This window comes from Lemur catta, chromosome 15 (genome assembly GCF_020740605.2).
Source record: "Lemur catta isolate mLemCat1 chromosome 15, mLemCat1.pri, whole genome shotgun sequence".
In the NCBI taxonomy this organism is placed as follows: domain Eukaryota; kingdom Metazoa; phylum Chordata; class Mammalia; order Primates; family Lemuridae; genus Lemur; species Lemur catta.
In genome coordinates, this window is record NC_059142.1 from 27,464,656 (window position 1) to 27,484,445 (window position 19,790).

Here is a 19,790-nt window from a genome sequence, read left to right on the forward strand (position 1 = left end):
TAAGAGCCAGCAAAATTTCAAGTATTACTGTTAGTGTGGCCCCATTAGTACTCCCAACTTGGTGAAGCCTGGAAAAATGTGGATTGCATGAATTGTAGGTTTTCAATGATTACATACAGTATTGCTTTTATAATCAGAGAAGATATATGTTTAAGATAGAAGAATAAGCATTTAAACATTTGTGTTAGACCAAGAAAGGACCATGCAACCTAGAAATTCAGAATAATTAAAGATGAGGGGGTTAGAAAACTGTTTAATATCAAGGGTTACATAAGTAAAGGTTAAAATTTTACTTAAGTTGGAGAGGATGCTGAGAGATTGAAATCCCTGTGCATTGCTGATTAGAATTTAAAATAGTGCAGCAATTGTGGAAAACAGTATGTCAGTTCCTCAAAAAGTTAAACACAGAATTATCATATGATCCAGCAATTCCACTTCTAGGTATATACCCAAAAGAATTGAGAACAGGAGCTCGAACAGATATTTGTACATCCATGTTCATAGCAGCGTTATTTACTATAACCAAAAAGTAGAAATAACCCAAATGTTCATTGACAGATGAATGAATGAAGTGTGGTATATACATACGACGGAATATTATTCAGCCTTAAAAAGGAAGGAAATTCTACATGCTACAACATGGATGAGCCTTGAAGACATTATGTTAAGTGAAACAAGTGAGACACAAAAGGACAAGTATTGTGTGATTCCAATTATATGAGTTATCTAGCACAGTCAAATTCACAGAGACAGAAAACAGAATGGCGGTTGCCAAGGGACTGGGAAGGGGACAATAGGGAGCTATTGATTAATGGGTACATAGTTTCTATCTGGGAAGATGAAAAAAGTTCTGGAGATAAATGGTGGAGATGGTTGCACAACAATGTGAATGTACTTAGTAACACTAAACTGTACACTTAAAATGATTCAGATGGTAAATTTTATGTTTTGTACATTTTGTCTCAATAACAAAAAACACTGATTCTGGGCCCCACACCAGATCAATCTGAGTTGGCGTGGGGAAGAGGGACCAAGGGGACAGGGCCTGAGTATAGGCTTTTTTTTTTAAAAAAAGATTCTCAGATGATTCCCTGAGTCAGAGAACCCCTGACTCAGATAATGTCTAAGATTCTGTTTTGCTTCAACCGTCCATGATTCTAAGTAAAATGACCCAACAAGCAAAAATGAAGGCTGCCCACATTTTGTCCCAATTTCATAAATACAATAGCTGCTTCCTTTGATAAATTTCCTGAATCCAAATTGCTAATGGACTTACACTGCTTCTTTTCCAAGTTATTTTTTACTGTTTATCAATTTTGCTTCCTTTCTAAAATGAATTGATCTTTTCACAAAACTTCATTTGACAGATGTACACTTGTCCACTCAATTAAGATTTTTATATATAACAACAGATTCTAATATAAGTTATTCTTATAGAGGGTCTACATTCAGCAAGATGTTTCTTTGCCAAAGACGATCTTTTTGAAGCCTGGCATTTCTGTTTTACTTGTCACAAATATGTAAGTAAGTTTTTTTACCCAAGGCTTTATTTTAAAGTAATAATTGCAGAATAATTTTTTCTAGATAAATTATTTTAAAATAATTGATTTGTAAACACTAAAAGCACTGAGAAAGTTTTCAATAATGAACATTTGAAGTGACACAACAAAAGGAAAATGTGGGTTATTTTTCCAGAAATTTAACTGGTTTATAAAATAAAGAGTTGTTTTGAAGTATTTCTTTGTCTTGATGCAATAATCACAGGATATTGAGTCAGTCTACAAAATAAGAGTTCAGCCAAATTAAAGATGAAATGGAAAATATTTTTAAATGTTTCCTATCTAAAATGAGAGAACTTACGCAGGTGAAATGAAAAGTAATAGCTTTCTGTCTAGGAGATTGTTTAATATACATTGCATATACATCTTCTAATGAGTTTTGAGTAAAAATTGTTCTTAGAAAAACAAGCTTAATTGATTTAAAGCTTCTAGAAGTTAATATTAAAAGTTTTTGCCTTTCTCTTTTAGAACTTCTGACTTGGAATATTCCCTTCAAAATATATATATTAGCTTTTCAAGTTCTCAGTGAACAGTGTGGCTTAAATATGCTGTATACAAGTGATAGCTATGAAATTATTGAATTCATTTCCACTAACAAAGGAGCAGATTTTTGTGCTTTTTAAACCACATTAAAATAAATACTGGATTCTAAGTTATTGCAGACAAGGTATTTATTCTTGAAACCACTTCAAAGCAGTTAAAAGTCCTGATAATAAAATCTATGATTTCATAGAGTAAACATAGTATTTTCTCTCTCAATATCTTTCTTTCATTAAAAAATTTACTAAATATTTATTATTTAATATGTGCCTTTGTTCACTCCTATGGATACAAAAATGATAAATTAGATTCTTTTTCTGTTTGTTTGTTTTTCTTTTTTTTTTTTTTTTCCACCTGTGAGCCCTGGTTGTGGAGACCTCTCCTCACCCACATTCACTCTGAGTCAGCACTGGCCCTTGCTGGCTTTCTGGTGTAGCTGCCCCGCACCTACAGCTACAGGGGAAATGGAATGGGTGACCCTGCTGAACAGCTCCTGGCCAGCCTCCTGCATGGAGCTCTGCAAAGACAGTGACTGGCAGCCAGGCCTGGAGGCATCAGAGCTCTACCTGGCCATCATCCCTGCTTCTTCTTTACTGAATTCTAGCCCAGGAGGAAACAAGATGACAGCTTGAAGGCTCAGGATTCACACAGAGGCAGATGGACACCAACCAGCATTCATTTCACACCCTGCCAGCTATGACCTGGGGTGTGAGCATGACAGGCCCAACAGGCTTCTAACCCCTAACGATGCGTTCCTCTCTAGGGTGGATGCGCATCTCATGCCCCCACCCCTCCCCATACTCATACAGAGAAGTGTGGGGGGGTTGCTCTGGTTTTTTTTTTTTTTTTTTTTTTTTAGAGATAGGGTCTCACTCTGTCACCCAGGCTGGCTGGAGTGCAGTGGCACAATCATAGTTCCCTGCAGCCTTGAACTCCTGGGCTCAAGTGATCCTCCTGCCTCAGCCTCCTTGGTAGCTGGGACTACAAATGCATGCCACCACTCCCAGCTAATTTTTTAATTTTTTGTAGAGATGGGGTCTCGCTTTGTTGCCCAGTCTGTCCTGAACTTCTGGCCTCAAGCAATCTTCCTGCTTCAGCCTCCCAAAGTGCTGAGATTACAGGCATGAGCCACTGCACCCGGCCTAAATCACATTCTTTATCTTCGAAGAGTTCACAATAAAGTGAAGGAGGTCAACAAATGAGCATATAATGTGCAATAATAAGCATAAACAAATATATAATATGCATATGCAGTATGGTTAGGTACACACAGAATATTACAGAAATGTAGAGGAAAGAGGGAGGGAAGGAGGCAGAGAAGGTTTCCCTGGAGCAGGGCATATCTGAGCATGTAGTAAGTCTTTGAATTAATATAGAGGGTTCTTTGTACTTTGTGATCAAAATGCATTAAAAACCATTTTTTAAGTATTTTGGGGTTTTAGTATTGTGTACCTAAACATTTCGATGTGTTTTTGCATAGAAAGCACCCAGTCTTATAAAAACAAAGTAGAAAATCCTCTTTGGTTTGAACAGAGAAGGTCTCAGGAAGGAAGGGACGATTGCTCTCGTCTTTCCCAGTCCGTTCCCTGCAAAGCCTTCCTGTCTAGCTCTCTGGTTTTGATTCCCTTCACTAACATCAGCACATCGGCACCCAGCAGTGTGGACAAAACTCTTTTGCTGAGGACCAGAGGAACAAGTCTTTCATTCCTCTGTGATACCCCACTGAGTCTTGTCTAAGGAAAACTAAAAAGGAATTAATTTCAGTAAACATAAATATAATAATGTGTTTCAATGTATAATATAAACATATAAATATACTAATATAGGAATATAGAAAATAATGTATAATATAATATAGAAATATGGTGAATGTTATAAATAAAATAATTATATAAAATATAAATAATATAAAAGCCAAAGCAATCTGAAAATCATCTCTGAAAGTCATAATTTCTTTACATGGCATTCCAGGATTTCCATAATCTTGCCTTGCCCCCAACTTTCTCTCCAGCCTTAGCCTTGCTATTTCCCTTCGTACATTTTGTGCTCCAGTGATGTCTGATTGCTCTCAGTGTCCTAAATAGGTCAGTGCTTGCTCATACTTTCACACCTTGGAACACGAGGGTCCCCTGCGGGAGTGGAATGACTCCTGTTCCCACACCTCCTCTCCAGCTGTCACCTTCTCTATGAGGCCATCCTTACCTCCCCAGGGCGGGCAGACACCCCACCTCGGATTTCTCAGCGCACTTGGGCACATACCTTCACGTCAGCGCTTCCCAAACTTTCTGGAATATAAGACTCAACTATAGTGTTTGTTAAAAAAAATGGATTCCAGAGCCACAGAGTTTCCATGGGAGAAGCCTGGTAATCTGTATATTTAACAAGCAGCCCTGGGGATTCTCATCTTCAGAAAAGTTTTGGAAAAACTGCTCTACACCATAGCACTTCCCATATCACATTACAATTATTTGAATTATCTGTCTCTCAGTAGCCTGCAACCTGTATCTGTTCAGTTTTGTATTCCTGGTCCCGATATAGCGCCCAACTCACAGAAGGAAGCGAAATATGAATGAGTGAAAATTCTAACATATATGTTTCTTATCATAAGAATCCTGGAAACATTGGGAAAACACTGTTTTGACTTCTGCATCCTCTCATGCCAAGATAACTATCCTTTACCTTTGTTAAGTTGCTCTTAACTGAGTTTGTTCCTCTTTCTTAGCACCTCGGCTAGTGACCTATTTCTCACTATCCAGATGCCATACATCACCAAAGTTTTACCCATGCTAGGATTAAGCCTCAGTTTTTTTCTGCATAAAGATAATGTTAGCAGTTCCTACTTCATCGTTTTTTTAAATGAGAAATAAATGGAATAATATATGTAAAACACTTGGCACAATGTCTAATATTAGGAAGTGCTAAATAAATGAGGTAATAATAATGACAAGGGCCAGTCAGATGTTATTGCCCTTGTGAAGCCAAAATACAAAAAAGGAGCCCACATGTGATGCTTTGAGCCACCTTGAAGGGTATACTTGAAGACTTAGAAACCCTTTCTCCTGTTGCCAAATTTCAACATCCTTTCTGATTCAGCTTCTCTTCCTGTATTGCTATAATAATCCATATTTCATGGCAAAAAAATAGTATTATCAAGGAAGACAGGAAGAGTTGACATGTTAATGCAAACTTTGTCCCTATTTGGAAAAGTTTGTCATTGGAGATTTTCTCTAAGTATTTGTCTTTCAAGTGCTTAGCATCTTATAATGTTTTGTACCTTCACATAAATACTGATTTCCAAAGGATCAGAACTTTAGTCCCCGTCTTGGCATCTCCTCGGGATGTCCAGTATCAATACATCAATAACAGAATATGATCCATTCTGTGCTAGGGGAGAAGATACTGGCCAAATATTCTGGGTCCAAAGAGATTGCACATTATTGACTCGGTTTAATAGACAAAGAAATGCACGATGAAGAAGGCTGTGTTGTTGCCTAATCCTAGACGACAAAGGAAAAGAAATAATTAACCCAAGAGCTTCACCTGCATGCCCAGGCTGCTTAAGTGATAATCTAGAATAACTCAACTCCGACTGGTTATCCCTCCCCCTTTTCAACCTCCACACCCAGCACATTTTTCCCCTGCTAAAGGCCAATCTCCTTTAAAATATAATCTTTACCTACTTTAAACCTACAAGATCCTTTAGGAGCTTCCTAGCTAACCTTTTGAGGTTAACACCCGGATCATAACAAATTTGTAGTCTTTCCAAGCCTTGGTATCTGCTCAACCTTACTCTGGTGCCCTCTGTAAGATTCACATTAGCCTGACCTAGGGGAAGATGTAGGTCTAGGGGGAGCAGTCTCCCCCAAATCTGTCCATCTTAAACCTATAATGTAATGAGACTTGAAACACAGAATCTACAGTAAGACACAAGGTACTTAAAAAAGCCTCAAAGCTATTACATTTTAATGTAAAACAACCATAACAGCAACACTAATCTGAATATATTATGGACCTTATCCCCATCTTGAGACATACTCAAGTGCATTTTGGTGGAAATGCAACCTACTAGCAACATTTCCTTTTTTCTGGTATTTAAAGCTGTGAGACTGAATGAAACATGAGTACAGACAGAGAAGATATGACAAATCACTTCTCAAATAAATGAAACTGCCAACATCAAGTGACTTAATTATCTGGAATAAATTTGCATGCCACTGTGTGGCCTGATTCATATGACCCTTCTAGATTTAGAAAGCATTTATTGAGTACCTACTATATACTGGGCATGGTTCTGGTAAAGTCTCAAATATTATCTTAGTATCTGTCTCCTTTTGTGGATACGGAAACAAAAGCTTAATGAGGTTAAATCCCTTGCCAAATTTTGAACATAATTCAAAATTAGTATTATGCTATTATATCCTCTTATTTTTCACATTTTTTGCATTCAAGAAATATTTAACGAATATTTATTGAGCACTTACTATATACCAGACACTGTCCTAGACACTAAGGATGCAGTAGTAAATGAAACAGAATGTCACAGAATGTTGCAGGGCTTACATCTGAATGACAGAAGATAGAAAATAAACAAACGTCTAGACAGGCACAGTGGCACATGCCAGTAATCCTAGCAGTTTGGATCTCTTGAGGCCAGTTCAAGACCAGCCTGAGCAAGAGTGAGATCCTGTCTCTACAAAAAAATAGAAAAATTAGGTGTTGTGGCGAGTGCCTGTAGTCCCAGTTACTCGGGAGGCTGAGGCAAGAAAATCGCTTGAGCCCAGGAGTTTAAGATTGCAGTGAGCTAGGATGATGCCACTGCACTCTAGCCCAGGCAACAGAGTGAGACCATGTCTCAAAAATAATTAATGGAGGGAGTGATCAGCTGTCTAAAAGGTGCAAAATGTGCTGATTGCTAGGACAAGAAAAATGAGGGCAGGAAATTTATTACTAGATTGAGCAATGTGGAGCTTTTAACACTTATAGCTATCTTGCATACTATCATTGACATGTGTTTATTTTTTTAATTAATTAAAATGCCTGGTATACAGTAAAAAATATCAGCTATACAAAGAAGCAGAAAAATAAGGACAATTACCAGGAGAAAAAACTCAATTGATACAGACCTCAAAATGACAAATATTAGACACCAAAATACAGCCAAATAACAACAACAACAACAACAACATAAAAACAACTTCCATTCAGCAGCAAGGAAGGTAATTAGCTGACAGCCTCCAGCTATAGCATCTTCAGACTCCCTCAGCTTTCAAGCTGAGGCCACGCTCTTCTTGAATAGCCCCCAGATAATAACTGCATAGTGGAAGTAGTAGGGGCTGACAATTTCTGGCCAACGTGGATATTGGCAATCTTTGCTCTGGAGCTTCCCATTTAGTTGGTCAAAACTTTGTCAGATCTGTACTGTATTCTGAGCTGCTCCTTGTTCAATCCTGTTTCCTGCCCCCACTTTTCTTTCACAAGCATAAGATCAACATTATGGTCCAAAGGTTTTATCTGTCCAATGCTGCTGCTTCTCCCTCATCTCCTTAACAGGCATTTCACCTGAATCAACTGCTTGTGCTCTTAACTCCCTCTCATTGTCTGCTTCCTGCAAGACCCACCTGACACAGATGGTTACAAGAGATGACTTCCTCCCTAAGGGACTTCAGGCAAATAAACTCTCCAAACTTCAGTTTTCTTAGTGTAAAATGAGGATAATATTAACTCTTTTCATTGGGTGGTTGGGGGGGGGGGCTTAAATATCTAAATATTTAAGATTTTTATGAGAATTAGAGAATGCATGTAAAATGTTTCTCAAACAACCTTGCACACAGTAAATGTAATAAATGTTAGTTGTTATTCTAATGGAAGAGGTAAGGCCAACTATGGATGAGAATTCGTTAACTTTCTTCACTCCTGATGGATATGGTCATTTGCCTAGCATAGGAGAAATGCTATTTTTTTCCCCTATTACCATTAACATCTTCACCTTCAGTGAGAAAAGTATTAGTTATGCCAAACCAAGAAGATAAAAACTGACCTCAAGGACAAGTAATTGTAGTGGTTTCTAGAAATATATTTTTTGATATAATTATATCAATAAAATTTTGAGATGAAAATTGCATTGTGATTATGTAACTAAATGTAAACCTACATGTGAAAACATGAAGAACATTATGCATTTTCCATATCTAAAAACTCTATTACAAGGTTGGGTAATTTATTCTCCTGCAATGAATTTTGATGTAGTTTTCTCAAGTCCATTACCATGATACATTTTAGTTTTCAATAATATGTGGTTTCCTTTTTAAATCAAAACTTTTCATTTGATCTCATTCTCAAGTATAAACATGTACACATCAATTTGGGCTAAAATTTTTGCGAAGGTAGAAAGAGGAATACCGTTAGGAACTTCATCCAAATGTTAAGAAGAGTCTAGCTCAGCAAAAAAAAATATTTACCCATCCAGTGGCTATAAACTGCCTATGATGAGGTTTGTGCTGACTTTAAGTCACATCTGAACTAAATTTATGGTACAAGGCCTTATTAAAGTATTTATTACTTCCTCTGGTGAGTCTTTCAGCTAGTAGAATTTTAAGACATATAACCTGGAGGATTTACTTAATTATATTCTGCATTTGATTTTAATGGAGAAAGTAATCATTACAGTGCATTAAACCATGGGATAGAAATAATCATCCTTCAGGACAGAAGCTGACACCCTCTTATGTTTAGTCTTGCTCTATTGCCTGGCTAGAGTGCCCTGGCATCAGCCTAGCTCACGGCAACCTCAAACTCCTGGGCTCAAGCAATCCTCGTGCCTCAGCCTCCCGAGTAGCTGGGATTACAGGCATGCACCACTATGCCCAGCTAATTTTTTCTGTATATGTTTAGTTGTCCAGATAATTTCTTTCTATTTTTTTTATTAGAGATGGGGTCTCACTCTTGCTTAGGCTGGTCTTGAACTCCTGAGCTCAAACGATCTGCCCGCCTCAGCCTCCCAGAGTGCTAGGATTACAGGCGTGAGCCACCTTGCCCGGCCTCATTTGGTAATTTTCTGACAGCCACATCATTTTCTGCATCTGATGTGTGTGTGTGTGTGTGTGTGTGTGTGTGTGTGTGTGTGTGTGTTGAGACAGGCTCTGGCTCACTCTGTCCCCTGAGCTAGTGCAGTGGTGTCATCATAGCTCACTGCAACCTCAAACTCCTGGGCTCAAGCGATCCTCCTGCCTCAGCTTCCCCAGTAGCTGTGACTACAGGCGTATGCCATCAAGCCAGCTAATTTTTCTATTTTTTGTAGACACAGGGTCTCACTATGTTGCTTAGGCTGGTCTTGAACTCCTGGCCTCAAGCGATCCTACCACTTCAGCCTCCCAAAGCGCTAGCATTACAGACGTAAGCCACCTACATCTGTTGTTTTTAAAATTAATTTTGAAGAAATTTCATTACTGTAGGTGGATAATTTGAAGATGAAAAATTCTCCTGCTGTGAAATTCTCACCCAGGGTACTTTAACCTTTCCACCAAGGACACCTTCCCCAACTCAGATTAATAAATTCACAAGTTTGAATGCACATGATCTTTCTGGAAAAAAAATTTTTTTTTTTTTTGTTATCTCTGCAGGTCTGGTCAATTAGAACAAAAATGATTGCCTTTTCTGTTTCTTAGAATATTATTCTAAATTTCTGTTTCAACCACCATCCTAACAACTCCCATGAATGATAAGTTGAATATAAAATCATAACGATACACCAGGTGTGAAATAATAACCACATTTCCCCCTCCCTTCTTCTTTAAAAAGACATTAAAGCTTAATATTATATAGTCCACGTATTCCATACCTAGTCATTAGTTGCTATTTCACAAAAGTAAAGCCACTAACACATCATGTACTATTTCTTCCTGTTCCACTGCTCCTGCCTGCAACTGTTTAGAAGCTCTTTCTATCCCTGTATTTGCTTCCAACATTGCATACATTTTCTTCTCATGCTTAAAAATAAATGTCAAGTTCTTGATCTTTTCTTAAAGATTCATTGCCAAAGATGGTTTCACAGCAGGAGCCTTCTTAGGGAGAGAGCTGGCTCACTTTCCTACTAAGAACGTAACCTGGGAATGATGCAAAAATAATTATAGTCGATGTCAGAGGGCATATGGGTTTCCACCAAGAAGCCTGCCAAGTAGGACCTGCACTAATCTTTTCCATTCATTATCATCCAGTTGACTCCAGGAGACAAATTCCTCATATTTGGATAAATGAAAGTCCAAATTTCACACATATTTCTCTCACATCTGAGAGGTTTCTGAGGGAAAGCAGTGAATACTTGGCATTTCTTAAGCTTAGTTTCCATAAAACGACATTATTGTGTTTTCTTGTCTGTAAATGTGAAACTGTCTTATTTCTACCACATTCTTTAATCTGGGTGACCCCTGAAGGTCAGTATACACGTAGAGAAAGAAATGAGTCCATTTTAATATGTACATTGAAAAGAAAACCACATTTTAAAATCATGGTGCTTTGTGCTGATGTGTTTCAGCTGGATACACCCCAACAGAATGTGTCATTTTTAAAAGAGGAACAATGCTGAAATTATTAATAATTGAATGGAAACAGACACACCTGTTGCATATCATTCTGGACTAAGGTCCTGAGTGTTTTAATTAAGATTTTTATTGTTACAAAGTGGCTTTCCAAGTATTTTTCCACTGAACTTATATTTTACTTTACCATCCACCCTGCTTCTCTTAGGATATATGCCAGGTGGTATATAGTACTTTTAGAAGAGAATTTTCTGTCTGTAGAATCTCTGAATATAGGGAAATCAGAGGTAAATTTGAATTTTCTTCACAAATCCCTCTGTTTCAAACATTTGAAGGGTTAGCACAATCTGACTCTTTTCTACATAGTGGAAAGATAAAAATTCAGCCTCTCCTAAACCAGCATTTCATTATTTTCTAAGCATAAATAAATCAATAAACTTATCATACTTTCTTGTTACAAAATGCAAAGACTAGACAAAGGTGGGACGTTCTAATTCAATATCGATTATATTTTCTATGGTTAGAACATTTTAAGCAAAGAGAAAAATGAATTGGAAATGAGGTTGCTATTTGCTACTATGGAGCTCCATTCACAGGTCTGGAACTCAATTAACACAGATACAATAAATTGCCCAGCTGTTTCTTGTCCTAAGGCCCCTCTGCTCCTATTGAAACATTCAGTATAGCTTTCCAGCTTTCAAATCATATTCCAAAACAAAGATTTATATATACATATATATTTTGAGACAGAGTCTCACTCTGTTGCTTGCGCTAGAGTACCATAGCATCAGCCTAGCTCACAGCAACCTCCAGCTCCTGGGCTCAAGCAATCCTCCTGCCTCAGTCTCCCAAGTAGCTGGGACTACAAGCATGCGCCACCATGCCTGGCTAATTTTTTCTATTTTTAGTTGTTTGGCTAATTTCTTTCTATTTTTATTAGAGACGGGGTTCTCACTCTTGCTCAGGCTGGTCTCCAACTCCTGAGCTCAAGAAATTCTCCCGCCTTGGCCTCCCAGAGTGCTAGGATTACGAGCGTGAGCCACTGCGCCCAGCCTTAAAGCATTTTAACTCAGAAAAATATTCTAGCTATATTTGCTCTGCAACTGGTTTGACAAAACCTAGAAATCACATTTTCCAAATACTGGTCCCATGTATTTTGTTAGGATACTATGTATGTCATCAAAAGGTCTATAGTTCTCTTTTTCTTGAGTAAGCTTTGCTGTACTTATTAATAATGAAAACACTTCACCCACTTGTTCACCATATAGGCAGACTCCAAAGCCCTAGTGACTTATGTTCTCAAGTTCATTAATAAGTTGCTGGTTTAGAAATCAAAATTGCTTTACCTTCGACTCAGTGGAATCAATGGTAGTTAAAATCCGAGCATAAACCCCAAATCTGATTGACTTCTAAGTCACAGAAGCAAAACCAAGCCTGAGTTCCAGCTGCTGGTTACTCCCCATTTATCGCCTGCTCTGTGCTCTGGAAGGCTGGCTTCCTACAAACTGATTTGTTCACCTGGGCTCCATTGCTGGCTGGCTTTCAGCTGGCTTCAGTCAAGGAGGGGCACGGACCAGAGATGGGAGAGTAAGGGAGGGGGTGGGGTGAATTTCCTTCAGCTGTTCCTGTCCTGCTTAGCTGCTGCCAATCTGACAGTGGCTGTGTCCCTACAAGACTGCATCCCTTGCTGGGCAGCCTCCCCAGGGCTCCAGCTCTCACTGAGCTCTGGGCCGCTGTTCGGTCCCTTTGGCCCCCAGTCTTGAGGGTATAATGGCTCTTTGCTCTTGCTGTTCTCTGGTATCTGAACATCCTGTGTCGGTTCTCTCAACTCTGTCCATGCCTTGGCTAATAATCCCTTCCTTAAAATTTCCTCATTTGTACCATCTAAGCAGATTTCCATTCGTCAAGACCCTGATTGAGAGAGTGAAGGAAGAGAAGGAAAAGAGTTTCACATTCCTTTCCTGGGTGCAGAAGTCGCTGGTGGAATTTCAGGCAGGATCATTCATGCATCTAACCGGTATTAATCATGTTCCTCTTATGTGCCCTGCATTGTGAATAAAGCAGACCTAGCCCCTGTCCTCAAGGAGAGACAAACAATAAACACACAAATGAGGCCGGGCGCGGTGGCTCACGCCTGTAATCCTAGCACTCTGGGAGGCCGAGGCGGGTGGATCACTCAAGGTCAGGAGTTCGAGACCAGCCTGAGCAAGAGTGAGACCCCCGTCTCTACTAAAAATAGAAAGAAATTATCTGGACAACTAAAAATATATATAGAAAAAATTAGCCGGGCGTGGTGGCACATGCCTGTAGTCCCAGCTACTCGGGAGGCTGAGGCAGTAGGATCACTTAAGCCCAGGAGTTTGAGGTTGCTGTGAGCTAGGCTGATGCCACGGCACTCACTCTAGCCAGGGCAACAAAGCGACACTCTGTCTCAAAAAAAAAAAAAACAAAAATGAATCACCAAAATAGTTACATGTTTGGGGAAATCTTATGTAGGAAATAAACAGGGTCCACTGATAGGGGAGGAGTTTTAAAGAACAGAGTCATAGGATCTGATTTATCTTTTTATTACAAAAGATCAATCTAGCTGCTCTGGGAAGAAGGACTCAGGGAGAAAGGAGTGGAACCAGGGAGAGCAGTTAGAAGGCTATTAAAGTAATCCACGTAGAGACAACTGCGTTTTATTCTGAAGTGGTGGAAGCGGAGGTGGAGAAAAGCAGCCTTCTGCGAGTTTCATGTTGGAGGTGGAGCTGACAGGACTTGGGGAGGTTTGGGTATGGTGGGGGGGGTGGGGGGAGACACGGGAAAGGGAAGGGTCAAGGATGCTTCCCAGGTTGCTGGTTTGGGCCACTGGCTGGATGGAGGAGCTGTTTGTGGAGAGGAGGAAGAATAGGGGGAGAATAGGGATGGAAAGATTGTGATGAGGAAGATGTCTATGAGACATCCAAGGGGAAATGTCAAGCAGGAGATGGCCACCTGAACCTGGAGCTCAGAGGACAAGTTTGAGCTGGAAGGTCCCTTTTCCAATCTCCTAGTGGTCAAGCAGGCTTCTCAGGCCAATGTGGCTTATGCCAAGGGGGCCCTCCGGGAGGCCTGGATGGACTCAGTAGCACTGGGGTGTAGATATGAAGCCCTAATTAGTAAAAAGCATTCCTGTACCTTGCTTTGTCGTGAGTGCGCATATTTTCTTTGAAGAAAAGGAAAGGATGGCTAGTCGAATACAAGATTTGAGAATTCCTAGGTCCCTGACTAAATATCATCATCATAATCTTGCCTCTAGAGTTCCAATTTCAACATGACTTAATGGTATATTTAAGAAGCAACTCCCAGAGTCCAGTTTGAGTGACATACAATAATGTCCTTTAGGGAGACATGTGCCCATAGTAAGAGATAAGGTTCCAAAGCTTTTCATTCTGGTTGCCATGGCAACAGCAGCAAGAGCTCTGGAGGTGGGAAGGAGGAAGAGGGAGGAGAGAGGAGAAACCAGAAGCTGTGGTGGCTGTTAGTCTTCGGAAAATAATGAAAGACAGATTTTTGCAAGCTGCATGGAGGACGTGCCTCGTACATCCAGGGTGGTTATGAGTATATAGTTTGTAAGTGGACAATTTGTTCAATTTAAGGACCAGGGATACACATGAAAGCTTTATCAGACTAGGGGAGTAGGAGTACATCATGCATCTGTTTTATTCCTCGTGCCCAGTGGACTGCCTGGGGCTCCATGTCCTTGAATAAATGAGCAAACAAGGTTTAAAAAGAAGAGTCACCACCCTGCTTATTTAATATGTGTCCTAAAGTTGTTAGGTGGACAGATCTTTGGGGTAAAGATTTTATTGTACATCAAAACCATATGCATAGTGTGGTCAGTGATTACAGGTTGACAAGCCTGAAAGAAAGACTAACCCCCAAGCCAAAAGAACAAGTCAGGAGGTTTCGCTGTCTGGGGTTAAGGCTGAGAATTACTCACTAACCACGGATAGGACATTATATAACTGTATACTTCTTATCAGGATCCATTCTATGATAGGCTTCGGATTAGATTTTTGAGGTGATTAAATATCTATACACTGGGAATGTAAGGAAGGTTGTAGAAGAAAGGAAAGGTGATGGTGTGAGAAAGAATATAGGCAAAGGCTGGGCACGGTGGCTCACACCTGTAATCCTAGCACTTTGGGAGGCTGAGGTGGGAGGATCACTTGAAGTCAGGAGTTCAAGACCAACCTGAGCAAGAGCCAGACCCCGTCTCTACCTAAAAATGGAAAGAAATTAACCGGACAACTAAAAATATATAGAAAAAATTAGCCGGGCATGGTGGCGCATGCCTGTAGTCCCAGCTACTCGGGAAGCTGAGGCAGTAGGATCGCTTGAGCCCAGGAGTTTGAGGTTGCTGTGAGCTAGGCTGACACCTCGGCACTCTAGCCCCAGCAATAGAGTGAGACTCTGTCTCAAAAAAAAAAAATAAAGAAAGAAAGAAAGAAAGAAAAAAAGAAGCATGTATAGCCAATACCTGGAAATGTACATTCCCTCTCCAAATAGTGTGGAGAATAAAGTTCAAACTCCTTATCAAGATCTCCCGCCCTCGTGACTGGCCCCTGATGACCTCTCTGACCTCAGCTCCTGTCACCGCCCTCCCCCTTAGCTCTGGGCTCTAGTCACACGGGCCTTCTTTCCATTCCTGCAATTCCACAAACTCCTTCCCACCTCCAGTCCTCCCCCTCCAGTTTCACCTGCCAGCCCTGCTCTTCCCACATCTCCCCATGCCTGTTTACTTCTTACCTTCCAATCAGGTCTCAGGTCAAACGTCACCTCTCCAGACAGGGCTCTGTGCCTTCTGTTGCAGCCTTTCCCCTTTTGCCTCCCCTCACAGTCAGTGCCCATCCCTTAGCCTGTTTTAGGTATCACTATATAATATCTTATTTGGTTATCTGCTTATTAGCTAATGCCCCCCGCTGGAATAAAAGTCCAAACACTGCTGTGGCCCGGAGTCAATACTCAACAAATATTTGTTTAATGGATTGAATGTGGGAAAGAATGAAGTATGAGTTGCTATAGACAAGAGAGAGGAGTTGCCAATAGGAAGCGCAGACTTGAAGTAATGGAACCTTCCCTGGTGCCCACACTGTGACTTTTACAATACACTACTCGTTGCATGTGGCTTCTTTGTTTTTATTTGTCCCTTTATCCAACACTTCACTTTAGACTGTGAACAACTTGGGGACAAGGACCATCGTGTTCACGTTGGCATCCCCAATGACCAAATAAATATTTGTAGGACCCTTCAATGACCTGCTGGTGGAAATACACAGTTCAGAGAAAAATTTGAGATTTTCTGTTGGGTGGGCCAACTTAACTGGCTGGGCAAGAGCCTGCCAGAATGGGAAGTTTCTACGAGGAAAAGAAACGTGCATGTGGGTAGTGACAGCACCAAAAGACGGTGAGGGTGGGTCCTCTAACCCTTCCTCCACTGGTATCTCCATCAGCATCCTCCAATCACCCCTAAAAAAGATTTCAGGCAACTCCTCAAGCTTCCCCCTTTCCAACCAGATCGGTGCCCTGAGCTTTTCCTGCTTAGAAATGCCAGAGTCATTCCTGTACATGGAAGTCAGACAGAAACAGCCCTCACTGGACACAAGTCCAGAAAGGAACTTATGAAAACAGCCCAGCTGAACATAAGGGTGCGCAAAGGAGCACCAGTAAGAACCAGCGTTCAACAAAGAGTGACTGGAAAGGACTGTGTAATGTTTTAAACATTGCCAAGCTGAGGAACATGAGACTGAACTTGTTATTTAGCTCAACTATATATGGCTTGCATCCTGGAATTCTCTCATACTATACATAGAGTTTTATTCATGCACTTGAACTGATTCTGTGTGCTGGACTGAAGTGTTCCAGTGGTGCCAGAAATGAAGAGAAAACGGAAACCTTCCACGGACCTCTGGGCATGTTCATTACCAACACTGCCACTCTCACAAATGCATGGTGGCAGGACAAAGCTAACTGAGACCAGCGTGGAATAACAGGGTAGAACCTGGCTGAGAGAATACCTTCATCTGAGGACTCCCCCTGGAAAGTATGCCTCCTTTCAACCTTTTCCTTGTGGAGTATTTAAAGACTAGCTATGGTCATTGAGAGAAATAATACATACTAAGAGAGGGCTTAAAGACTCTAATATTACCCAGGTTTTATAACAAAAAAAATCACACAAAAATAGTTTATCGTCTTGTTCAACTCAACAAAATAGTTCTTTTGAAGTGCTCATCATTAACTGGCTCATAAATTTCAGTTTTTGGAATATAAGCAATTTTTTTTTGAACTTCTGCTCTTTCTTGATTAGAACAGCAATGTTTCTGACCTGCTTAGAAAAGTCAAATGTCCTCTGACTAGCCTATTTCAAGATGAGGATCTCTTATTTTAATTCAGGAATCTCAAATTGCTTTTTCAAAAGCGACTTTTTATCATCTCCCTACAACTTGAGCTGTCTGGTAGAACTGAGCACTGAAAGTCAGTCAAGTCCCTAAGGGATAGGGGAGTCTTTCTTAAGGTGTGGTGTAGTAGACATTCAGTGTTTTTACTGTCCAGCATTTAACATCCCTTCTGACAACATATCCCAGTTTCACTGTTGGGGACTATTTCTCGCTTTTTTTGGCCCACGGTGGAGCACGTGACCTAGACTAAGCCAGTGATGGCATGCTACCTCTTTGGTTACAGTGACTGGTTGGGAGATGGGCAAAGGATTCAAACCAGGCCAATCAAAGCACCATAAGACTCTGGGACTATTATTGGAGCTATTAGAGGAAAAGTGAATCTTTCCCCTGTGATTGGTTGTTACGATGCTGACAGCCTGTGGCTGCCGGGGGCCACGGACAAGGTTTAAGAGCAGAACACACTCCAAGGAAGTAGAGCTAAGGACTGGATCTTAGTGTTCTCTGTTCTAATTCCCAAATCAAGCCATGCCTGAAGATCTAGGCCTGGACTTTTCAGCTTACCTCATTCAACAAATTCCCTTTTTTGCTTAAATCAGTTAAGTTTTCTGACACCTGCATCAGATGCATGTGGAGCCTGCAGGAAATTTAGTGCTTGAGGAGAGTGGGTTGAGGATTCCTGGAGCTGATGGAAGCAACTGGCATAAGGATCTATCAGGAAAGGCCTAGAGACAGCTTGGTGCACCCCAATCTGCGTACAGGGGATCCTCATCTTCCAAGTAATTTTTATTTTAATTTAATTTTGTGTTTCATGACTCAAACATCAAAAAACTAAATAGGAAGTTATACACAAATAGATCCCACTCTCCTTGCCCCTCTTTTACTCCATGGGTAACAATTTTTATCGATTTTTGATATATTCTTCCAGTGTTTCTTTATGCAAATAGAATCAAATATGAATATGTTTTTATTTCTCCCCTTTCATTACCCAAAAGATAGCATGCTTTGTTCTACAAGCATTTTATTTCTTCAGTATAAATTCATTCAAAGGGTACCCTTCCTTGAAATTCTATAGTGCCTTTGACTATTCCTGGTTGCTTTCCACATAATATTTCAAACAGCTCAGAGCCTTATTTAGCATATCCTACCACTTCTCTGCTCTGTTACCGTGGAGACATCTTGGTTTAATACCGGCGAATCCTATTTCACCAGTGTTAGAGAATTCAAATCAAGCAGCTGAAATACGGGTCTAACTCTAAAAAAAGAAAAAGAAAGGAAAAACAAAAGAAGAGTACTGTATATATTGCCGCCAAATGATCCATGATTTTGAATAGATGTCAAATTCAGTCTTCCTGGCTGGGCAGAAAAATCTCTGATCAAAGTAACATACTGACCCACCTGCTTTTCACGTTCACAGATCTCTTACTAACCCTTTCAACAGACAGTGGCTTAAACAGGGCTTAGATGAGGCCTGACAGCCTCAGAACTTGGGCTGGAAAACATAGGAAAATTCACTTGGGGCAATGTGAAAGAGAATGTTTTCAAACTGAGCCTACACAGTGGAAGATCTAAAATTAACCTTTTTCTAGAAAATTACATTCAGCCTTCAATATGACAGAAAATGTCTAAAAATATGCATTGCAGTGAAATGATGGGTTGAAAATGAAAGGCAATCTACAGATACACTTTTAATTTCACTATAGAGAGACTGGATAATTCACCTTATTGTGTTAGGCGTGTGACACATGGATGGACTGAGCACAGAACTTGGTACGAACTGGCTGCTGACTCTCTGTGGGTGAATGAACAAATGAATGTCTCTGCACAACATGTTCATCACTGTGTGCCCCTAATACCTAGGGCCAAACCACCACCTGCAGATGTTAACTTAGTTCGTTTGGGTCCTTATGCAAGGGTTTCTTAGCTGTATTTGATAGGGAAAAACTTTCTTAAGAAAAGGGAATTACCATTGGATCTTATTGTTCTGGTCACTTTTTCTTTTCTTATATTACAAAACTATGTATTGACACACGCAGTGAAGGTAGAAGTTTTCTCTGGATTAGTTACATGTTATTTCTTCTTCTCTTTTCTTTTTTGGATTGGTTAGATTTTAAATGAGTTACATAAACACATTTCCATTTTTATGGTTTCATGCAGGCCTTAATTAGAAGTAAACAAGCCTGTTCTTTTATCCTTTAATAAAATAGTATTTGTTGTTTGTTTTCCTTGTGATCTTCTGAAATTCCAACTGGGGAATTATAAGAGTCATGAGAAAAACATTTTTAAATTTTAGATAAGTATATTTGCCATTAATGTTTTACCAAGCTACAAAGCCCAAGGGATAAATGAAAATTCAAAGCAGACATTCTCAAAGAAAAGAAGCCTTATACTAATATACTATAATTGTTTTTTTTTAAAAAAAACATAGCCTTAATAATTAAGGTTAAAGCTTCCCCTCTTGGTCCTAAAAGTGAAATATTTGTTTGCTGTACAGGTGATACTATGAATGCATTTCCAGATGCTTGGATCTTTGGAACAATTATTGAATATACTTTATTCTAGAATATGTGTTATTTTTAATTAAGGTAGGTGGTTTATGCTATCACCAAATTTCAATAATTTTATTTTGGGTGCAATAAAGCAATCAAAGAACATATATTTTGCAGCTAATGCTATTATTCTAAGAAAGCACATTTTATAAGGGCTAATTCGGCATAAAACTTATTCCAGTCATAAAT

At 39.8% G+C, this 19,790-nt stretch overlaps 1 long non-coding RNA gene across 1 annotated transcript in view; it reads right to left on the reverse strand.

The window, feature by feature from the left end:
- Positions 1 to 15,449, reverse strand: part of LOC123620411 — a 33,368-nt gene extending 17,919 nt beyond the window's left edge. Inside the window, exon 1 of the long non-coding RNA XR_006728835.1 lies at positions 15,407 to 15,449. This is a non-coding gene — a long non-coding RNA (uncharacterized LOC123620411). The remainder of the gene's footprint in view (positions 1 to 15,406) is intronic.
- Positions 15,450 to 19,790: the final 4,341 nt, after the last annotated feature.